Below are 20132 nucleotides of genomic sequence, written 5' to 3'. Positions count from 1 at the left end.
ATTTGCAGAAGTTGTAAAATTTTACATAGAAAACATTAATATCCAGAAAAATCTTATTATCTCTTACATAAGCACAAGAAGACTATCATGTGTATATAGGTATTAAAAGTCTCAAAGTCTCGAGAAAACAACACAACAGCTACGATGGATAATAAAATTAAAAAGCTTTCGGAGTCAATTTTAATGTATAAGCGTCAGATTTGTGCAGAAAAATCGAATTCAATCAAAACAAAGAAAAATAACTATATTTAAATAGTTTTTAAGATATTATAATTAGACCAAAGCAGATTTTCATAAAATTAAATGTTATAAATTTATTATATCCGGAAAAGGAGACTAAACTCTAATACAGTAAGGCGCGTATAATATGATTCTAATACAAGCTTGATGTATAATTAACGTTTAGATAAAAATTATCAATACATATGTTGTGACTTTATGTCTATTTGGTATCATAACACACTTTATACATTTTATAGTTTAATCAAAAAGATACCACACTTAAGAAATTGGGGACGCCAATATAAACATATACAAAGACAATAGTGTCGGAAAAAACGCTTGAATGTACAAGTCTTGTGAGTAGAATACGTATTAAGGAAGAATGTAAGGGTAATTTTCTTATAAATAGCGTGCAGCAAATTTGTAATAAAAAGTATTCAAAAGGCTGCAGCGAACATACACGAAGGTTAAAAGAAAAATTAGCCATTAATTAAAACATAAAAAAGATCCCCATAAATACAAAAAAATTGAATATGAAAAGATGTTAAAACAAAGATTAACAATTATATTAAATGCAAAACTTGTTTCATCAAGAGATCACTGGTCCATTTTTGTTAACAAAACGCATATTTAATAGCTAAAATTGTTATAGTTATTATAAAAAACGGAAGGAAATCAAATAAAGCATCATTTGTTTGAATAGTATTTAAAGCTAGTATAAACCTTGTACATTTTTATACCGAAAATATATGACAAATTAAATATAAAATACTTCGCAATTTGCAGGTTTATAGATGTTAGATTTTGGGCCTCAATTGATCTTAAAAAATTATTTTGCTAATATATGATGTTTTTTTGTATAAATATTTAGAAGCTATTTTGGATAATTTCCGCATCAAAAATTGATATAATATATATATACTTATGTTTTAGACAGCTAAATTTCCTTAAATAGAAGCAAAAAGGTAAATTTTTTCTTAATAGACATATATTATAGGATAAATGGTTTTCTACATCTTTTTTTATTATAAAATTTTTAAATCATCATTATGTGTTTTAATTGATGCGAAGCAAGCAGAGACGTTTCATATCTGCCTACATTCGGTTTTTTACTCGTGTAAGTATAAAATCATACAAATTCTGTCGCAATGTTTTTAATATATATCCATTGAATTTTCATATATACAATAACAGTTATTTTATGAAATTTTTCCGAATTTTGTATGCACTCTATTAAACATAAAAGTTAAACCACCGTTTTTATCAAATAAATATTCTTCTGTTACAAGAGACACAAAAACGGCTATAGAGGCTGAAAAAAATTAAAATATAAACTAGAAATTTTACTTATAGGTATATACTAAAGGGATTTATTTCACAACACAACTCCTACAAAAACATTTATAAATTTGTTTATTATATTGAAGCTATTCAAAAATACAAAAACGTGTTATATGTGAATATTTTAGTCCCAAAAGAACATGATCTTTTGAAGATTTATAAATAAAACTCGATTCAAGACAAAATTTTCTGTTTACTTAGAGGTCAAAAGCTTATTAAATTATCAAAGGTGTGAAATAACGCCTTAATGTGCACTAGTTCTTATTAAAAATATCGCCATAAGATTGGTCGTAGCTAATAAGGCTGTCAATAACGATTATATTTATCGCACGGAATTACAGATTTACAATTAAAATAAAAAAAATGATATTTTTTATAAAGATTATAATTTTATACCCTCCTTTGATAAATTAAAATAATTCAACAAAAAATTTGTTACATATATTTTAATTATGTAAAATTAAGTTGATATTAGAATAAAATTGATTGAGTAGAATATTTACATATTTTATGCTATAAAGCGACAAAAAAATTATCAATTAATGGAATTGGGAAAAATTGTTTCACAATAATTCTTTATCAATACGGATACTGTAAAGTTTAGACCGCAAGAATATCGATAAAAAGTATCTTATTCTAAAGTTTTTATATCTACTGAAATGTTTATATGGTATTGATTTTATATATTCTTATCGCAAAATACAACCTTTGTTTCGGGTTAATTACAAAGGGAATTTCAAATTGCTCTTATAAAAACCTTTTTTATAGGAGAAGATGGATTTTCTTGGAAGAAATGATATTTTTATTGTTAATATCACTGGAAGAAATCAATAATGATCTTTTAACATCAAGTTCAAAATTTTATTTTTAATTCGAAGTTCTTTATGCATTCATGATTGTGCATTTTCTTTATTTTTTATCACTCTTTCTCTGTGCGTTCTATAATATTTTTAATATATATTTGAAATTAATTGATTATGACACATAGAATATATGATCAAAATTCTAAAATTACTAAATTTTTGCATAAAAAAAGTTAAAATATTTATATATGAATCAATTTCTGGATGTTAAAGTAGAATTTGCAAGGTAAGCAAATCATTTCGCTAAATGAATATTTTTTTGCATTCAATTATGATATTTACAAAAAAGTCTTTGTTGTTTTATTATTCTGAGCAAAGAATTATACTATAAATCTCATGTTTTTTTGTAGAAATATATATTATATAGCATATACATATCCAGTTCAACCACACAAATTTTATATTTTTTCTATATGCCTTTATTTAAATCGCAAAAAAATAGAGTCAGAGAATAAATGGTTATTTATAAAAAAAATATACAAATCCTCAGGTGTTTTTCATTTGTAAAATAAGCCCAGATTAAAGGTGCATTTTTTTAACCATATTTAAAATTATATGTCCCTTCGTCCATAAAAATTGCTGGATAAACTACGTTTTACATGCTATTTAGGCAGAATTGTGGCACGACAGCACTTAAAAAAAGCCTTAAGCTTTATTTTTTTGTGCGTTAAAAAATTAGTAAAACGTTTATGGCCCGTTAATAAAATTCCACCAATTCAAAAAATGAAAATAAACTCATCTTTAAAAAGTAAATGATTTTATGTGCACTTATCCACACTAATATAAAAATTCAAGTAAAAATTATTTGTTTTCAAGATCTGATATATATTTAATATACAATATATAAATCATTGCAGACGTAAGCTATTATCTACCCATATGAACTATGATTATAGTTAAAACTATTCAGCATATTCTTTTTTTGGTATGTTCTTAAAAATGATTTAGAGACCATAATATATGGATATATCCTGGCTATTTCCATGCCGGAAAAACTCTCATATAAATGAAGAATCTGTAACGCAAACATGGATATATGGGGCAATGATTCATGGTAATGGGAAAAATTGTGATTAAATTGCCATCATTAAATGTGTAATAAGACCTTTCCCTTGAAATGAATTTACCAAGATGCATTGATTATTTGGAAGAATAATCATGTTTAAGTAGTAGTTTATGAATTGATATAATATAAGAGAATTTCTTATATTGAAATGTATAATTTTAAAGGTCATTAGGTATAAGCATCATTGGAGGTTTTCTGCCATTAAAAATTGATTTTTTGACTCTTTCAAATCAACTCAATTCTTTAAAATATAAGTAGATGAGTCGGTAATCATTTTATAAGGGTGAATGTAAGGATAATTAATTATACCTGAACTAATCACAACACTTTATATTTAATATATATTCTGGTATTTTAAGTTTTTTTTTATTGAAAAGGATGTATTTCTAGTTGATTTTGTGGTATTTTTTTCTTTATTGTTTCTTACCGTTATTTAATTAAAAGCGAATATAAAAATTTTCCTGGATATTATTTTTTTAATCGGTTTATGTCTAAAAGTATTCAAATTTCTAGATCAATAATTATTTAAAAATAATCTATCTGATAAATAAAAAATAATGAGTAGAGTAGAAATCTAAATATCTAAATACGAAAAGGTACATATTTTTATAATATTCTAACAGAAATAGATAGAATTCTAATAATTATGCAATAGAGTGCTTTGATTTGTAAAATTTCACTTTTCCTGGTCATGATCTAAAGTATTTAAAATAACCTACTACAAATGAAAAAAATCGTTGTAGTGATATTTAAGATATTAGTATGCATTATATACTGTGTTTATAATATAATGTCTAAAAATTTCTTTTGAAATGCAAATTTTATTTTTTAGAATGATCATATCGCATTCCAATAAATATAGAAAAGCTTTATTGTTGGTATTTATTGAAGAAAATTGATTTTCAGTGTTTCGTTTATTGAAGTATTTGCTTGAATTATACCTTTAAAAAAAATAATTACGATAAAATGTTCATTGTGATCTTTTATTTTTAAAAAAAGCAATAGATCTTAGATTATATAAATGTAATATTTTAATAATTTTTTAACGTAATGATTTGGATATTTTCACGATAATAATGTTTTAATTCAAAATTTAGTGCCTTAATGAATTTAGATCTATAATTTACTACTAGTTTAATATTACAGAAATTTGCTTTATTTTGAGTAGTAATGTGTGAGTAATATTCCAATAAACTTCGGCATAGGAATTTTTATAAGTGCAATAAGAAAAATGTAAAAAAACATCTTTCTCAAAGATAGTATATATTTTAGATGAAACATACATGCAACTTTGTTCCAAAAAACCTAAGTTTAGAACCAAAAACAAAAGAAGCGACGAAATAGGTATTGGCTAATTTTGTAAAACAGCAATCTGCAAGAGTTATATTTTAAGCAAATTTTTTAATGAATATAATATAAAAACATTTAGCACGCAAAAGAAATAATAATCGTTTCTGTGGGCTTAAATAAAAATGAAGTAATACATATGTTCTTCTGGTTGCTTTACTCTGGTAACGTGTTTTTTTATTAAAATGTGAACGTTCTATGCTTTAAAGTCAAAGACTTGAATATAAAAAGAATATGATAAAAAAATTTTCACAATTTTATCTTAAGATAAGTTGTAGTTTTTGGTTAGTGGGTTGATTTTTATATTGTATTTTTTTTCACAAAACCCAACATATTGCATTTTTCGTGGGCATATCGTATTATTCTCTTGACTATATCTTCCTCGATACTTTTCTCTTTTCAAGACATATAGTTGAATGGTTTTACTCAATCCTTATGTTTGAACCAATCATAATAGTAATATCTAAAATCAAGAAACTAAAGTATTGCCTAAAATCTTTTCTGAAGAAAAAAGCAAGCCGTAACATACTTGTGTTTATAAAATTAATCATTGAAAATTTCAGAACAGATTCAGGCTGTATAATCTAAACTATCGTTGATATATAATGAAAATCGAATAAGTAACAATTGTTAGACTCGGTTCGTGTTTTAATACTATAATTTATATAATGTTAAAAGCCAAAAAAAATATACAAATCAATTTTAATAAGGAGATTATTCAAGTTCGAATCTATTTTTGGAATGAATAATGTATATGAGAAATTTATATATGTATAATCTCATTATACTTGAATTTTAAAAATGGTTAAAATATGCATGTGAGCTGCTCTGGATGATTAGCGGTAAAGCTACAGCTGCATTTTGGGGGATAAATTCAAATTCTTATTAAAAAAAAAATTCATGAGTTCTAAACAATTTACATCCCATTTGTAAATCTTTGATAATTAACCATTCATTTTGTAATATAGAAGGTGCTCGGTGCTAATTGTATAATTTAGCCCCTTTAAAAATAGAAATAATCCCCATAATTACAATTGGATAAAATATCATTAAAACATAAAATTTAAGCTGTAAAGATTCTAGGGAATGTTAAATTTTTTAATTAAAATTGTAAAAAGTTTAATTTTTTAAACGGAGTCGATTTTCGTGGTTCAATAATTACGTAAAAAGTGGAAGGAATTTTATAAATTAAAAACTAATATAATAAAAAAATGAATAGTATTTTTTTCACTAAGAATCGATCAATATTTTTTTTAGAAAATCAATAAAAAAATAGTAAATACTATCTACAAATTTATTTGTAGATTATTTATATCATGTAAAAATCCAACACAACTTAATATGGATCTGATATATATAATTTGAAGATAAAATTCTATTGTAAATTATACGGTAAATATTACTTTAAACATGTTAATTACAATTTACAACAAGGTAAAGATGTTAAATCACCTCTATGGTATTTCCAACATAATTGAAAAGAGCTAATTTATACTAAACTGCTTACTAATAAGTTTGTTTTTATTGTGTTGTAATAAATTAAAATCACGTAAAATACGAGAAAATCTTTACTCCAAAATGATAAACATATAAGGAGTTCTAATCACATATACTTTACAGTGTGTCTAGTTATAGAATTATTGGCAAAATGTTTTTATTTTTATGCATATAATGTGGATTCGATATTTTTTCGTATATATTACTCATTAATAAAATATAATATAAAATTATTTTTCTGGCCATTTTCTTTGTACATAAATCAAATAATAATCGATGTTTCTTAAGAAAGCTTTACTTTATGTTAGCACAATATAAAGTCAAAGTTAGGTTCAACTAAACTTACAGGAAAACTTTTTTGAAACTTTGGATATGAATTTTTATGATTAAAAGTTTTAAATATTCATTTTTTTAACAGGAATGATTTTAAATTATAGATCGCCTAATTCAAATGAATCACGATTATCTCGCAAAGGCTTTTTAAAATATAGATATTATCATTGAAAGGATTTTTTTCACTAAAATTATATTTTAGGAATAAAAAAAGATGCTTTATAGCTTATAAATAAATTTCGGATATATTTAAGCATGTAAATTATAGATATTATCTCTAAAGGTTTTTTTTACAATAAAATATCATTTTAGGAATCAAAAAATGATTTTTATAAAGACATGAATTGATTTAGAATGTATAAATTATAGATATTATCTATAAAGGAGTTTTTTGACGATAAAATAATATTTTAGAAACAAAACAATTGGCTTTATAAAGACATGAATTGATTTGGAATGTATAAATTATAGATATTATCCCTAAAAAGGTTTTTTTACTATAGATTATGACAAAATCCCATTCGCTATTTACTTGATTTTTAGAATCGTCTATTATTTTAAGATAAATAGTTTGACTGGATTGTGAAAAAGAAAGTTTTCTGATCAATACAAATTTTTTTTTAGTCAGCAACATCAAATTATTATATAAATACAGGTTTAAAATATTTTTTTACGCATAATATCTTTGAAGAAGGAATAATTTTAGTTTATTTATGGGTTAGTTTTCTTTTTATCGATTTTATCTATTTAGATGTGGTCAGCGTGTTGGGAATATTGCACAACTCCTTGATGCATCTTTTGACACTTTACCCTGATCTATCTTCCTCAACTGCACTTCTTCTCTCAAATGAGATGAGTTCAAGTGTCTTTCTAATTTGAGAGCTTGCATGTATGCTTCTACTTCGCCCGGGATTTTTAACCCCTCAACATTGAAGAAGGAAATAACCCTTATTTTATAAAATCGACTGTTATAGAGTATTAAATAGACACGTTTACTATTTATCACTAAATTTTATCGAATTTTATTAAAAAGTACATTAATTCAAAGCGTTTCTAAGTGATAAATAAAACACAAAGATTGCTGATATCATGGGATTGTTTTTAACATTCTTTATTGCAATAGCACTGCCTCTGGATGATGATACATCTATTTTGCTGCAATATATACCATGGAACTCGTTAATAAATTCAAGAGAATTTTTAAATAAGTTTATTTCGCAATTTAAGTTTCCGACTTTCTCCGATTCATTATCATCCAGAAATCCCGGAGAGGATGCATTTTTTATATATTTTTTGTGATTAATAATATATGAATCCCCTGTAAACGAAACAGTTGAAAATGAATACTCATCTTTAATACAGGGAAAATGCATTTTTGGAAATTTGTATGCAGCATTTAATAATAGCTCGTTTCTTTTAGGTCGATAGCTTTTGGAAATAAAGGTATGAGCATCAACACAAGCTCCTATTCTTTTAGAACAATAAAAAGGATCTTCACAATAATCAACACATGAATGCATGTGCATAGACACATTACCAATTACTTCTTCAAATACACGTATAAATTCACTAAATATAATTCTGTCATCGCTACGATAATTATTTTTAAAAATATCATCATCATGCTCAAGCCTGAAAATAATATAACGAGAGAAGAAATATTGACTTTTAAAGGTATTTGTAAATGTAATATTTGGTACATTATCATGTTCTAGATTATAGTATTCGGTTATTCGATTGCATATTTCTGTTATATTTTTGTTTATGGTAAGATGGTTGAGACGTTTATTTATGTTGAAATTATTGGTACCATTTTGTGCTGTATTTGGAGGTATATTCTTGGATGTATTCCCCAGAATATGAAACTTTTTCTCGGATGGTAGGGCATTGGTTAAACTTTCCATATTTGAATCATGATAGTGTGTATTTATTGAAGGGTAACCATCATAACTTTTTTTACTGTCTGGCACATAAGAATTTTGTTGTGTCGTACTAATGTCTTCATTTGAATCGAGCGTATCAGTAAATGACTCGGTGGTACTTTGAAAGTATATATCGTCATGTGTTCCTGTTTGATTGTCATTAAGCACAAGACCGTTTGACATGTATGTCAATGAAATTAAAAATAAAATCCATGTAAATGCATTTAAAAAGAAATATGTAATCATCTTCATTTTTTCATTCCATTTACTTTATGCTATAAATAGTATAAAGTTGATAAAATTTAAAAATTGATCAGTAATGTTTAATAATTCACATTTATTTTATAGAAAAAGATATATTATAAGTTAAATGATTTTCTATTAAAAATTGATCAGTAATGTTTAGTAATTTTCATTTATTTTATAGAAAAAGATATATTATAAGGTGAATGGTTTCTAAGGAAATATTGTCTACAAATTTTGCACACGTTATTGCACACCATGCTTAATTTCCGTAGACTAATTAAAATGCGGGTTCACGCGTGAAAGTAAAGTTGACTTAAAATCTCAAACTTAGTCTTATTATAAATATTGTGCAATAATGATAGTTCAAAGATCAAAATAATACAGCCCAATACAAAGAAATCAAATGCTTCCCTTTTGAGGATAATTATTTTTTTTTGCATTTGATAATTGATCAAAGAAAAATCTTGAAACTTTGGGATAAATGTCAAAATCAATTTATGAATGAATAATATTAAAAATTATAAGATTTAGTTCAATTAGATAGTTATTTGGATTATATTGAAGATTCTTTGTTTTCATTCTCTTAAAATCACAAAACATCAAATTATGTAATACAAATATATAAAGGAATGCACAAATTCTTATAAAAAGCATTCAAAGATTTTCATAATTGGATTAATATTTTAATATGTTATTTTAGTAGAAAAATATATATTGTCGTAAATATTTGCATATGAATCTATAATTTACAAAAAAAAATTCTTCATTAAAAATAAGACAATAGTTATTGTTTAAAAACTAAGACAACGCATAACCATTAAAGTACAAATTTTTAAACAAAATAAATCAAGCACCTTTAACTTAAGCAAAACTAAAAATAGAGCAAAAATCACTATTTACATATGTTTCAACACATCTTTACTTCTAAACTATAGATAAATACTTGTATGGCATAATCTATTTTAAGGAGTTAAAAATCCCGGACGAAGTAGACGCATACATGCAAGCTCTTACACACCACAAGACACTTGAACTCATCTCATTCGAGAGAAGAAGAGCAGTTGATGAAGATAGATCAGGGGAAGGTGTCAAAAGATGCATCAAGGAGTTGTGCAATATTCCCAACACGCTGACTACGTCTAAATAGATAAAATCGATAAAAAGAAAATTAACCTATAAAATAATACCTCAATAACATAATCTAGCTCTTCTAAACACAATTTATTCGAGCAAAAATTATTTAAAGTTTAAGTTTTTTATTGTGTTACAGCATTTACGATCCAATTCAAATTATGAATAATTCAATAAAGAGGTATGAAATAAGAAACGAATATCGAAAAAAAAACATGAAATAAATTTTGATTAAAGTTGTATCTAACAGATTAAAAAAACATATATAAAGATAATTAGCCTACAGTATAGGCCAAATATACTGATTATATTATTTTCATCAAAACTTTTTTGTTTATTTATATTTTATTTTCATTTTTAGCTCGATAATATTGGCAAAAAAAACTTCAGAATGCTTTTAAAACAGATATTGCTGATATTTCTTTCCACTTCAACATCTTGAAAATCTTCCTCATGCGCCAACTTTTTCTAGACTTATTTATTCCGTTGTATTCTTCGATCCTATCGTATATGAGCATGTTAGAATTGATTTTCTAGCTCCAACTGTGCGACTTATGCTACTTTGTAACCAGATCATCCCAAGTTTTGGCTCATGGTATTATTTTAAATAAAAACTATTGATATTCAATAATATAAATTTGATCGATCGTATTTCATGGATTTGATTATATTCGATTGAATGCACTGATCAAAATACTACTTTTAACATGGCGCACAGGAAAGAAATAGAAAACCCGATCTTTTACTACTGCAAGCGCATTTTAAACCTACGAATTTTTTTTTTGATTTATTTGTAGATGGTTTTAACTTACTTCTTTTGAAGCAATATGAGCTGAAAACCTTGTGTGTGCTCTATAGAGCTGTACATGTTTGTGATTTAATAAATCATATCATCTGTGCATTTTTGATATAGCGTCAGTATAAACACATATTTATACTTAATTTAATCTCATCATCTTCACAGCAGTTTGGCATACATTTCATTTTTTTATACCTTTGAATTAAGTGTTTTTAACAAGTCTTATTTATAATTTTTTAACTTTAATCATCTTTACAACATTTACCCATATATATTCTCCCATATTACTTATTAATTCTGATTTTTCCGTATATATTTGTGTGTATGCAAGTATTTTCCTGTCATTCCGAACTCCTTAATATATACCTTATGGTATTGTATAGTCATTGCAAATAGACTATTCTTCTTGAACATTTGTAAATATGCGAGAGTAATTAGCAAGTAAATCATATAAAAAAGTATAAAAACATTAATATATAAGATTATAAAAGAAGAATACGTATTGTTGAATACTGTATAGATTATGATACTGAATGAGATATTAGGCTATTGCTCAAAGATAAACTATAAGTTTTGCTTGAACAATTATTTTTAGTATAAAATCAAATTTATCCATAAATAAATGTAAATTGGTATGGGGTGATTACGTGTATGCCAAAAAAATATTTTAGCCCTAAAAAATGCATTTAAAAAAATTGAACAAAAGCGAAGCTGAAGGCATAAACATAAAAAAAAATAAGAAAAAAAGAATTTAAAATGAAAGAAATATGTTTCGTTTTTAAGAAATTAAGATACAAAAACATTATCAATGGAAAAAATTTGGACATGATCAGGTGAACCATTTTGAATAGTTCAAGCATTTTTCCCCTAATTTACATACTAATAAAATCTAAAGTGATGCATTCGGATATAAAAATTCATGTCTCAAGAAAGGAAATAGCAAAGAACAAATCAATATTTTTCTGGTGTCATATGTTTTTTTGAAGAATAGCAGTTGTATTCTTCATTATACTAAATAAAATATTCTTTCTTATACTAAAAAAATGCCTATTAGTAAATGATTGTGTGATTTTCGACATACTCAAAATGTCCCATATTCGCCGCATTAACCTAACAGTGTACATAAATTTTATTTTTTTGTGCTCAAAACTTCAATATTCAATAATATAAATATTTTGGGAACATTAGTGTTTGGAGGCAATAAAATAATATTCAATTTTCAGTACAAAGTAATAAAATCACAAAAAGGCTTATTCATATTATATTTAAAATATTTTGAAATAGAAACGTTTATACGGTGATTTAAAGTTGGAATCGGAATTTTTTAGCGAAATCTGCTTGATTTAGTTGGCCATATTAATTTTTTCCCGAACAAATAATAGAAGATAAAGTAAAATTAACATATAAAAAAGAATATATGTCCACATTTTAAGAAAAATAACGTGCAAATATAAAGGTGTTTATTTAAGAGCGTAGTTTATCCCTAAATTATATGTTGATTGGTGTTATAGAATCACAAACAATTAACATATAACAGTTTCGGAAATAATAAGAAATGGGATTACAAATTAGCTTTTATTCAATTTTGCACGAATAAATAATGGAAAAAAATATAGTGCGATTTTAAGGAATTTTATATTTGAACGTATCGTTAATTTCATAAATTTTTAATGCGGATTTAAGTGTGTGAATCAAAAATATTTTTTAATTTCGAACATATACTGGGTATTCAAAAAAAAGTAAATTATCACTTTTATCGATATTTTTCAGAATTTAAACTTTTTACAAGCCCATTAGAGCTTTGGTTTTTTTTAACATCCACAAAAACGCAACAGTCATCATTATTTTATATATTAGAATGTTGTTTATCAGTTTATTAGAATTAAAAATATCGCTTGCATGTTATACCTTTTTATATTTTTAGCATTTATCAAAAATTTAGCGGTATTTTTTTGACTTCGTCAATTGGGTCACCGTTTTTGGGAAATACCCCCATCATACAGATAATAGCTTTATTACTGCACTTGTGTTCTAGAATTGTGTCGAGCTAATTTGGCCCCATAATAAAGTGTATGTTGAATCTGATGGCATTTTTTTACCTCAGGTCGGCCTACCAGGGTTTGCTGTATGAATTGCAGATGGGTGGCATTAATGGCCTATTTGAAAATTTAACAATGTTCTTGCGTGAGGAGGACGGAACCACAAATTATCTAAATTAAAGATTCTAGGTGTATATTTACATTCTGACAGGGATAGATTTTTTTTCATAATTCAATAAAGGAAAAATAAGTGTAATAAATTATTTTGTCATTTTTTGCTTAAGTATTAAAATGCGACAATTTTGATCGTGATAAAAATTTTAATTGAAAAGAAGCACATTGATTTTTACCATAAAAATGCCACTGAGATATCCCACGCAATTATTTATATCTTTCATTAATATATATTAAATTTAGTAGTATTTAACTAATTGTATATATTTCATTAATATATATGAAATCATGCGTTTTTATACTATTTATATCTTTCATTTATATATATTAAATTTAATATTATGCAACTATTTATATCTTTCATCAATATATATTAAAATTAGTATTATTTAACTATTTGTATATCTTTCATATATATATATTAAATTTAATAGTATTAAACTAATTGTATATTACATTTCTAATATTAAATTTGGCAGTATTTAACTATCTATATCATTAATTTATCATAAAAGGTATCTGAAAGAACTCTAAGTAACTAACCAGATTGAAACATATATACAAACCTCGGGATTGCGAAAAACCTTTGAATTAATAAATATTAATACGCTTTGCGCACGGGAGATCAAGTAAGTTGTGCTTGGGAACAAAAACTAAAATTATAACGAATAATTAAGACCTAAAATAGATAAATACTCGCATATCTTTCATTATATATAAGAGAATTGGATCTATTTAACCATTTGTATAATGATTTATATAAAATATTTTCTATAACTATTGGTATCACTTCTCTGTACCATCTTATCCCAATTACTATGTAATTTTTGCTTATGAGTTATTTTTGATGCTGTAATTTTAGGTTTTATCATCAAACGTAGCGTGATTCATTTACCTGGTGTAAACTACATCTATACTTTTAACTTTATCCACTTCTTTTATTTATATCATGATTTATATTGAATTTTAAGCTTAATGCTTTATTTTACAAGGAGGAATAGCATTTTCCAAAACCAAAAATATATAATTTTTTAAAACCGTAATCGTGATTTTATAATTAAAATTTTGTGCAGCCCAATCCAAATATAAAAAATAATGAAAAAGATAATATACAATTTCAACCAATGCGATTCAAAAAAGTGTTCTGGCGCAAAACTTATTAGACTAAAGCGTGTCACCGAAGTGAAGCCATCACGAAAATTTGGAGGCATAGTGTTATCGCCAGAAGGTGAACAAGCCCTATCGCCAGCCGATTCAGAGATAATGAAAACATATGGAATTGGTGTTATAGATTGTTCATGGAATATGTTAAAAGAAACTGATTTTAAGATTTTGCCAAAGAGACATAATCGACTTCTACCATTTTTAGTTGCTGCGAATTCTGTTAATTATGGGAAACCATACAAGATGAACTGTGTTGAAGCGATTGCGGCGTCTTTGTATATTTGTGGGTTTGAAGATGAGGCCTTTTCGATTTTTGAAGGCTTTAATTATGGTGATACTTTTTTTGCATTGAATCAAGAACTTTTGGATGCGTATAAAAATTGTAAAGATAGTGGTGAAGTTGTTCAGGCTCAGAATAGTTATCTCGAAAAATATAGAAGAAAGAAGGATGAACCTGTATAATCCACTTTTGATTGTTTTAATATATCAACATTTGAGTTTTCATTATTATGATCTATTTATCAGTTAAATTTACTACTATAAATTCATACTTTTCTTCTTCAAGCTTAACTTAATAAGTTTATGTGTCCCATATATTATCTATAATTTCTTCTATCTGTAATTTTGGTTGTCTATGATTTCTTCTATCTATAATTTTTGGTTGATAATTTTGGTTGTCTATGATTTCTTCTATCTATAATTTTTGGTTGATAATCTTGGTTGTCTGTAATTTTTGTTGTCTATACTTTTGGTTATATCTTATTTCCCCATATCTAAACCTTTTCTATTTCTAAGATTTTTACGCGCTAAAGAATATCTATAAATCTTTTAGGTATCTATTATTTTGGTTATTTGTACTTTAGAAATATCTTCTTCTCCTATACCCACCTTTATGCCTTTTTTATTTCTATTACTTATTAGTTCAAGATTTTCCGCAATATAATAGTCGAATTATACCACAAAGAATTTTTTATCTTCACAGCCTATATATGAAAATTTCTCTACAATATAATACAAATGATTTGTCCGTCGTTTAATTAAAATGTGTAAACTATTCGTTTGTATTCATCCACACTAAATTATATTTCTTTGAAGTCCTATAAAGCCTAGTTGTTCTGAGCAAAAATTATTTTGTATGCAAATACAGAAAAAATATAATTTCCCTTTATGTGTATCAATTAAAACAATCTCCTAAAGGAATACCAAATTCTTTTAATATAAATTTTCTTGGTTTAATACATTAATATCATCCGCTGCTTTTCTGTGATTGCTTTTTCTAGGCGCGTTTCTGCCTTTTGCCAGCCATCGAAGCTACTAAATATTTTCAATTATTTTAAATAATTTATTTATTTATTGTCAGCTTCATTTGTTCAATCAAATTGTGCGTTGCTCTATAGAATATTTTTTTTTTAGCCTCATCATTTTTCAAGATAAACAAATATAAGTGTTTTCCTCAGTTTTGTTGTTTTGTGTGTATTTTTAGACTTCTGTTTGTATTCTAATATATTGATAGGCCACTTATAGTACTTTTCGACTCCGCAATTCTTTTTATAAAGTATGGTACTGTTCGTATTCTGCTTTTTTAAATTACGTTGTGTGTATTTTATTTTCTTAGATTCCAATTTACAACAATAATCAGGTTATTTATACTTTTATTCCCATTTCCATTAATGTGATCAAGTTTTTCTTATATTCATATATAAAATTTTATGGAATTAATGTATATTTCTCAAACCTCAATCTTACATAGGACAATGGTATGATATTATTCTTAAATTTGCCTGGAATAATTCTTTTCTTATTTCAATATCAAAATAAAATTTAATTCATTTTTTCCATATGTCAATGAAGTATGGATAGATTTCATAATCTTCATACTTCCATTTAGTCAATGAAATTACGCTAAGGACTAAAATCGATATTATTATTTTATCAGTATGAATAAATATTTCTTAGTTCAATATTATTATATAATATTTGGTTTGCTGTTTTAAGAATGAAAAAATCGCAATATACTATCATAGTTTCATTCTTACATAAAAAATAAGATACAATTTTTTTATTTATGAGTTTTCAAGGGGATGTGGCTCAACGGTAGAGCAGTTGCTTTGCATGTAGAAGGTTCGGGGTTCGAATCCCTGCATCTCCATTTTTTTAAGAAATAAATAAATATTTACCTCCAAATAATTTAAATAGCAAAAAAAACTTCCAAATATTATGAGATACTCATTTATCAGAAAGACAAAACCAAATGAAATCGAGAAAGCGCTTCTCAGTGAATCAACTAAAATTTTGATTTTACAAGGACCATCTGGTTGTGGAAAAACCCACACAATAAATGAAATATCAATACAAAATAATTTAACAATCGAGTACATTGAAAATACAAAAAAGAGCATAATGTTTATTTCAAAAAAAACTGTTGGATTGACTGATATCGATGACAAGCATAATTTAAAAGAATTTGTTAAAATGAATCTAGGGTCAAGAAATAAAATAATCATAGAAACCAGAATGAATATTAGCTTAAAGGAACTCAATGACGATAAAAACAGCATTTCTGATAGAATTATAGCGAATAGTCAACGAGATTTATCGAGCATATACATTATTTCATTTAACAAAATAACGGATACTGCCATAAAAAAATATTTTCCGTATAGTACACATCTGATCAATGGAAATTTACATCGATTTTTTATATACCAAAAGAACAAAAAATTCCTTAATAATTCGATTTCATCTATTTCAATTTATAACATGCTAGGCAAAATATTTTATTCTAATAATTTGTATAAAAAAGAAAAAATTGCTGAGGTTAAAAAAACTATAAAGTTTTATGAATCACACAAAATCGATAACTATATTTTAGAAAATTATCCATATTTTATAAGGAATGAACCGGAAAATTTGTATGATTTTATTGCCCTTTTTTCATTATATGATAATATCGGGAATCCTGCACATAAATATAAACATGGCAAAGTTCTTGATTATTCATTAATGATAATTATGAGGATCTTTGATGACCAAAAAGAAAAACCCGATGGATTCTTTAATTTTAACTCGCTTCCAAAAATGCCACCTAAAAAGAAACTGCAATTTTATAAATAAATTGAATTTTTTTATATAATTAAAAAAAGTATTTGGATAAATAAACACAATTTAAATATATTACGAAGTGATCCTTCTTTATTTTTTCTATTAACATAATATGTCTTACTAAAATATCTATACTGCAATTTATTACGTAAAAAAATTATATACCACACGAAAACATTACTAAAGAATTTATATATATCTTTTTCATAATTTAGTGATTTTAGTTAATATATAAAATTTCCTTGCGTAAATATACTTTAGAGTATTTGTATAAACTTATGAATAGATAAAAAAATAGAAGAAACTTTTAGTAAAACAATTGAAACAACTAAATAATATTTTGTTTATTTTTTAATATATATTTGTCTCTATATATATTACAAGCTGAGCTTCTTTAGACTATCAAATAGAATTTAAATATGCTGTTTCATATCCCTAGATATTTTCAAAATTTCTGTTGTTAATTAGATTTGAAAAATAAATATATTTATGATAGACACATGCCCCCAAACGTAATCCCGATAAATCTTTTTTATGGGCAACAGGATCCAAATTTAATTGTCTATAAAAATCAACAATATTCGTTACTTTCAAGAAAAATATATTATATCGGTCTTATTATCATATTTAGATCCTATTTTTACATTTTTATTGGGTAACAAAGATCCTTATTGCTTTATCTTACCCAAAAAAGCAATAATATTCGTAACTCTACGAAAAATAGATCGTATCGGTCTTGTTATCATATTCGGATACTATTTCTACATTTTTTATTGGGTAACAAAAGTCGAAATTTATTTATCTTGCCCAAAAAAGCAAATATATTCGTTAATTTTACAAAAAAATAAATGATCTCATCTCTATTATAGTAATCATATACTATTTCTACATTTTTTATAATTTACAAGGATCCATATTTCTTTATCTTGCCAAAAAAAAAAGCAACATTATTCGTTAATGTTTACAAAAAATAAACAATCTCATTCTTATTACTATATTTGGATCTTCTCTACATTAATTTTTATAAATAAAAAGGATACAAGTTTCCTTATCTTGCTATAAAAAACCCGAACGATTTCTCCAAATTTATGCTAAAACGTAAAAATAATAAGATTATCATGATTTTCTCTGAATATCATACCATAGGAACGATTAATAGAACAATTTTGATAGCCTAAGTACTTTTAAATTCGGAAAATTTTCATCTATTCTATAATCTAAAAAATCTTGCATTGGATTATGCATAAATTGATATCAAATGTTTGTATAACAGGTCATACATTTTTGGGCTAGAAAAAACTCAAAGTCTAATTATAATAATTTTTAAGAAAAATATATAAAGTGAAAAAAATAATATTAACCACATCGCTAACTATATTAAACGGATATCCCGAAAAGAATATTTGAAAATTATACCAAAAAAAATCTAACGTTAGATTTTTCGGAAAGTTCGAAGGGATTATTATATTCATTTTGTGAATAGTGTGTTTGATCTTTTTTGTCCAAAATAATGATATATAAAATATTTTGTCAAAAAAAATGATTCATAAATGAAAAAAAAGGCTCTAGATATATCAAAACATACCAAAAAACTTACATTGATTTTGCTGAAACACAAAAAATATAGTATTATATATGGCATTGTGTATAAACTAGGCTATTGGTTTTTCTTATGTATTTCGAAATTATATTTATGTTTAAATCCTTGAATAATAGAATCATGATACCAAAATAATTTGCTGTTATTACTAAATATCTGATAATATATATTAAAACCTTTTTTTCTGCCGAAATAAATATGGTGTAAAATAGATAACTGTTCAAATTACCATATTTCAAGGCTAAAATAAATAAATAAATTTAAATAAACAAGGAAAATCTTTATTCTCTGTATCAATGATGGCACTTTATTTTTTTCTTTAAGTTAACCATAGTGATATAAACAAAACGCCGGTAATATATATGTGTAGATTTTTTAAGCTTTTCCGAAGCTCTTCATCTACCCTATAAACACATTTAAAATAGCTATTTGACAAAAAAAAAATAGCTAAAGAATATATTTTTTAAGATAGATGGGCATTAAAAAGAATATAAAAAAGTAATTTCAAAATATTTTAGATCAAGAGCGATTTATTGGGAAAAAATAATCTAATGGTTTTTATAACTCTTATTTATACACAAAAAGAAATCGACATCGAAAATTTTTGTCTTTTAAAATGCTCTTCTTTTTCTAATTTTTGGCTTTATTGTATATGGATCTGTTTAATCGAACACACAAAAAGAAAAATATATACTTTGTGTTTTTTAATATGAATTTAAAATCTTTGTATTGTTTCTTAGTTTAATTATCAAGAAAAATTATTTGAAACCTCTTTTTATATAGATGCACTAAATTACATCTTGAAATCATGAAAATCACTTTGATCCTCGAATAGCGTCAAAAAGAGCACTGATCACCATTTTATATTTTAACAAGTGATTAAGGATTAATGCCGATTATTAGTGAAAGGAAATAACAAATATACACTATTAAAAAAAGACAAAACAATCTTAAATTAGCCCAAAAAGATTTTTTTCTTATAAACTCATATGATAGACTAAAAGGTCACAATTTTGTGCCCCACCCTTATAAATCGAATAAAACATTGTGCCTATACTTAGGTTTCGAATAAAAACGCTCGAAATTTTTTATTATCCAAAAGAATCGTGATAATAAAATTTGAAAAATAAATCAGTAATGTTAAATACAATGTATTATTTTGTATACAAAAAGATGGTTACGAAATACATCATAATCAATTAAAATCAAAGTATTTAATGTTTACTTTATTTTTTCAGATTACTAAGAATATTCTATAAATGATGTAAAAATAGTATTAGATTATT

The 20132-nt window shown here is 25.1% G+C and overlaps 1 non-coding gene across 1 annotated transcript; it reads left to right on the top strand.

Annotated features, from left to right (window-relative positions):
• The first annotated feature begins 16221 nt into the window (after positions 1–16221).
• TRNAA-UGC (transfer RNA alanine (anticodon UGC)) lies at positions 16222–16293 on the top strand. The gene has a single exon. It is a non-coding gene; the product is annotated as a tRNA-Ala (tRNA).
• The last annotated feature ends 3839 nt before the right edge of the window (positions 16294–20132 follow it).

This window comes from Rhyacophila brunnea, unplaced genomic scaffold, assembly GCF_057557595.1.
Source record: "Rhyacophila brunnea isolate RB1 unplaced genomic scaffold, BYU_Rbru_1.0 scaffold_73, whole genome shotgun sequence".
In the NCBI taxonomy this organism is placed as follows: domain Eukaryota; kingdom Metazoa; phylum Arthropoda; class Insecta; order Trichoptera; family Rhyacophilidae; genus Rhyacophila; species Rhyacophila brunnea.
Note: the sequence above shows the minus strand (reverse complement) of the source record. Positions and strands in the feature narration are given on the sequence as shown.